Source organism: Phoxinus phoxinus (genome assembly GCF_949152265.1).
Source record: "Phoxinus phoxinus genome assembly, chromosome: 17".
In the NCBI taxonomy this organism is placed as follows: Eukaryota; Metazoa; Chordata; class Actinopteri; order Cypriniformes; family Leuciscidae; genus Phoxinus; species Phoxinus phoxinus.
Window position 1 is genome coordinate 34,322,619 of NC_136892.1, and position 5,333 is coordinate 34,327,951.

General features: G+C 49.7%; 1 protein-coding gene across 3 annotated transcripts in view; it reads left to right on the forward strand.

Moving 5' to 3' along the window:
• The first annotated feature begins 4,768 nt into the window (after nucleotides 1-4,768).
• Nucleotides 4,769-5,333, forward strand: part of klhl8 (kelch-like family member 8) — an 18,864-nt gene continuing 18,299 nt past the window's right edge. Inside the window, exon 1 of one of the 3 annotated variants that reach the window (XM_079586895.1) lies at nucleotides 4,769-5,080. The gene's annotated coding sequence lies outside the window, so the exon portion shown is untranslated. The remainder of the gene's footprint in view (nucleotides 5,081-5,333) is intronic. The other 2 variants (XM_079586893.1, XM_079586892.1) reach the window with 2 other exon arrangements.

The following is a 5,333-nucleotide window of genomic DNA, read 5'->3' on the forward strand; positions in this document are numbered from 1 at the left end:
TTGGCGATTTCTTGGTTGCCATCATGTGGTCCCATGCCATCTTAGTCGTCGTCCTCCTCTTCCACCTCCTCCACCTCTTCATCTTCCTCCCTGTTAAGTAAGGGCACTCTTTAATGTAATCTTTTTGAAAGGTATCTTTTTTTCTTTTCTTTTTTTCAGCCATTTGTCAGTGCCTCCGCCTGTAGGTGCTTTATATAGACTTGTCTTGATTGCTAATCCACACCAAATGACGATTATTAGGTTAAACGTTCAGAATAGGAATTCATATAAGGTTATATTTCAGCACTTTGCAAATGGACAGCGACTCTTAAGTTGCACGTAGAGCGCGTTCTCGCGCGTTCATGTTAAGTGCATTTTTGGGAAACGCGCGTGGAATTGCCGCGAGCGTTCGTAACCTTGCACGTAGAGAGCGCTCTTAAGAGCTGAGATACATCGTTATCGGGAAACCCAGCCCAGGTAATGTTTCACGATTTCATGCAAATAAGGCTACTGCATAGTCTACTGAACTACTGATGATGGTAATATGATAATAAGAAGTTTGTCAAGTGTTAGACTACTTTATAATAATAAAGTAGCCTACCGCATTTGCTGGCTTATAACGTGTTTACATGATTGCAGCTAAATCACAAGTAAATCGCCTATAGTCTAGGCCTACTGTATCATTTCATTTGTGTTTTTTGATTGTAATGTAAACATTACAAAATGCCAGATGACATCAATAAAGTGAAATGTGTGTCGCATTATTTCATAACATTGGCTGTTATGATGTCATTAGACATGATTATTGCAATTTATCATAAGTTAGTGCTCGTTTACACTATTTACAACCTCTAGGCTTATTTATGTCCTGATAATTATGTGAGATATTGACTATTGGATTATTCTCATGATAATCGCAGGAATCAACGTCCGTCGTCTGATATAATGGATGAATGAACAGTGTAGCGATAATGACATCCGGCCAGCTGCTTGTCAAATTAGTGAATCGTGATTCTCGCAAACACTTCATTCGTTGTGTGAACAGACGAGAGCTTTGTCTCTTTCTCCCATTCCAACACACACACACACAAAGAGACACGTAACATGACACCCACATGTCTTCACACAAAGAAAAGGACTGCTACCATAGTCACTCTTAAATGTAATAAATATATCCCTTTTTGTGTTAAGATGTGTTTATAAACCATAGGAAAGCATATATATGTCCTAGTGTAACATTAATCGAACTTTAAATGTCTATACTAATGCATAATAATCAAACGTTGTATTCCTATAACCGTAACCTGATGTGTTTGATCTCGATAATAGTTGAATCTCGATAATAGACTGCAATGATATGATTATTACTATATGAAACCTTTTTAGTCGTAGAAATGACTAAGCCCAAAGCTCTGTCATAAATCTACACAGCCGGGGGTCTTCTCGACAAGACAAAGAAAGTTTCCCGCTTTCGAAACACTGAAGGTTATTGGCTACTCGCGCCAAACGAAGGCGTGACCCATACAGTCTTTAAACGAGAGAACGAGCCCGGCTCCGAGGATTCACGAGAGAACGCGCCCGGCTCCGAGGATTCACGAGAGAACGCGCCCGGCTCCGAGGATTCACGAGAGAACGCGCCCGGCTCCGAGGATTCACGAGAGAACGCGCCCGGCTCCGAGGCTTCACGAGAGAACGCGCCCGGCTCCGAGGATTCACGAGAGAACGAGCCCGGCTCCGAGGATTCACGAGAGAACGCGCCCGGCTCCGAGGATTCACGAGAGAACGCGCCCGGCTCCGAGGATTCACGAGAGAACGCGCCCGGCTCCGAGGATTCACAGGAGAACGCGCCCGGCTCCGAGGATTCACGAGAGAACGCGCCCGGCTCCGAGGATTCACGAGAGAACGCGCCCGGCTCCGAGGCTTCACGAGAGAACGCGCCCGGCTCCGAGGATTCACGAGAGAACGCGCCCGGCTCCGAGGATTCACGAGAGAACGCGCCCGGCTCCGAGGATTCACGAGAGAACGCGCCCGGCTCCGAGGATTCACAGGAGAACGCGCCCGGCTCCGAGGATTCACGAGAGAACGCGCCCGGCTCCGAGGATTCACGAGAGAACGCGCCCGGCTCCGAGGATTCACGAGAGAACGCGCCCGGCTCCGAGGATTCACAGGAGAACGCGCCCGGCTCCGAGGATTCACGAGAGAACGCGCCCGGCTCCGAGGATTCACGAGAGAACGCGCCCGGCTCCGAGGATTCACGAGAGAACGCGCCCGGCTCCGAGGCTTCACGAGAGAACACGCCCGGCTCCGAGGATTCACGAGAGAACGCGCCCGGCTCCGAGGCTTCACGAGAGAACGCGCCCGGCTCCGAGGATTCACGAGAGAACGCGCCCGGCTCCGAGGATTCACGAGAGAACGCGCCCGGCTCCGAGGATTCACGAGAGAACGCGCCCGGCTCCGAGGCTTCACGAGAGAACACGCCCGGCTCCGAGGATTCACGAGAGAACGCGCCCGGCTCCGAGGCTTCACGAGAGAACGCGCCCGGCTCCGAGGCTTCACGAGAGAACGCGCCCGGCTCCGAGGATTCACGAGAGAACGAGCCCGGCTCCGAGGATTCACGAGAGAACGAGCCCGGCTCCGAGGCTTCACGAGAGAACGCGCCCGGCTCCGAGGATTCACGAGAGAACGAGCCCGGCTCCGAGGATTCACGAGAGAACGAGCCCGGCTCCGAGGATTCACGAGAGAACGAGCCCGGCTCCGAGGATTCACGAGAGAACGCGCCCGGCTCCGAGGCTTCACGAGAGAACGCGCCCGGCTCCGAGGATTCACGAGAGAACGAGCCCGGCTCCGAGGATTCACGAGAGAACGCGCCCGGCTCCGAGGCTTCACGAGAGAACGCGCCCGGCTCCGAGGCTTCACGAGAGAACGCGCCCGGCTCCGAGGATTCACGAGAGAACGCGCCCGGCTCCGAGGATTCACGAGAGAACGCGCCCGGCTCCGAGGATTCACGAGAGAACGCGCCCGGCTCCGAGGCTTCACGAGAGAACGCGCCCGGCTCCGAGGCTTCACGAGAGAACGAGCCCGGCTCCGAGGATTCACGAGAGAACGCGCCCGGCTCCGAGGCTTCACGAGAGAACGCGCCCGGCTCCGAGGCTTCACGAGAGAACGCGCCCGGCTCCGAGGATTCACGAGAGAACGCGCCCGGCTCCGAGGATTCACGAGAGAACGCGCCCGGCTCCGAGGCTTCACGAGAGAACGCGCCCGGCTCCGAGGATTCACGAGAGAACGCGCCCGGCTCCGAGGCTTCACGAGAGAACGCGCACTCCCCTCAGACTCACACACAAACAACTTTGCAAGTATTAACTCCCACGAGTTTTAATGTTTTAAGGTTTGTTTCAGTGTTGGCTCTCCAAAGGTCTGTGATTTTGCTATTCTATGATCATTCGTGATCTATTTCTCTCTCTCCCGCGCGCCCCTGCCCTCGCTCTCATTCACTCTCTCTCTCTCTCCAACTCCCTCTCTCCCCCTCCCTCTCTCCCCCTCCCTCTCTCTCCCCCTCCCTCTCTCTCCCCCTCCCTCTCTCCCCCTCCCTCTCTCCCCCTCCCTCTCTCTCCCCCTCCCTCTCTCTCCCCCTCCCTCTCTCCCCCTCCCTCTCTCCCCCTCCCTCTCTCTCCCCCTCCCTCTCTCCCGCGCGCCCCTGCCCTCGCTCTCATTCACTCTCTCTCTCTCTCCAACTCTCTCTCTCCCCTCCCTCTCTCCCCCTCCCCCTCTCTCCCCCTCCCCCTCTCTCCCCCTCCCTCTCTCCCCCTCCCTCTCTCCCCCTCCCTCTCTCCCCCTCCCCCTCTCTCCCCCTCCCCCTCTCTCCCCCTCCCTCTCTCTCCCCCTCCCCCTCTCTCCCGCGCGCCCCTGCCCTCGCTCTCATTCACTCTCTCTCTCTCTCTCTCCAACTCTCTCTCTCATCTGTTATCCGTTTTGTCTTGTTTGTTAACTGTAAGTAAATGTACATAGACATATAAACCGTGTATCATGTGTAGTACTTAGTCTATATTCTGTAGTTTTGCATTTATTAAAACAATATATTCAACTGTTTCTGTGAAAATGCTTGTAAAAACGAGTCAATGAGATTTACGATCCAAGAGCTACAAGCGCTCATTATTTACTACATTGAGTAGTTTTAATTTTATAAACACCGGAAAATTAATGTTCCCGGCCGGAAGTTAATGTTTCTCGGAGTTTATGAGGAGGGATGGCTTCACTGAGAGGTTGATGGGTGATCTTTGATGGTTTTTGCGGGACAAACACCTCTTTGATCATTACATGAATTTCCCTTAAAGGTTATCTCATAATCGAAATTAAATAAGATTATTGATATATGAATGAGGAATTATAAGACGTTGTGATCGATTATTCATATATTCATATAATCTATACATTTTCAATTTCGATAATTTAATGTAACTGTAATATGCAAAATATTAATCATATTCATGATTAGTTATTAAAATTCCCTATGGATCATTTGAGTTCATTCATACGGACCCAGTACAACACAACAGTACAAAAAACATTTAATATTAATTTGTAAATGTATTATTTTTCATGCATTTATTCTCAGACTCACATTTATTCACATTTAATATATAAGTAATGACATGTGAAATACTATTATTAGATTAAATATTTGTATGGCCTTATATGGTTTTCGTAGACCAAACTGAATTATTATTTGAAACAATAAAAAATGTCTGGGTAATCTGGGACGCAAAAGGCCGATGTTCCACATTTGACCACCAGGTGTCGCTAGTGTGGACCGTGTTGAAAAGCTTCGAGTAATGAACCATTTTACGAGACAGTTGAGGGCAAAGCCGAGGTTTCCCATCACTAATTTTACGATACAGTTGAGGGGAAAGGCTTCACTTTTATACAGTGAATGTGCGTCTCTCTACATGGCTCTGGTTCCAGCAAGCTGTCAGATGGGTTCCCAAACGGACGGATTTTGATTGACGTTTCCTTTAGACTTCAATTCCCAGAGTTCATAGCGCTTCAGAACGCGGAAGTTCCGCCGTGGGTCATCGTGAGTGCTGATGCTGCTGCTGAAAATGTGGTAAAACATCGACAAAACATTACAATTCACACATATAATTCAAATTAAATTTTCTTTAACGTCGAATAGTCAGAAAGGCTAATCTCTGTCAGTTCCTGTACTTTAATCCGTCTTGTTTGTCGTGTTTGTCGTGTTGTAGCTCGTGCTCTCGTGTTTTGTTTAGAACAGAAAACAAAAACTTGTTCGAATTAATGTCTTTTATACGGAATATTCACGAAAACTGAACAACAACATTGAAGTGATTACTCATGTA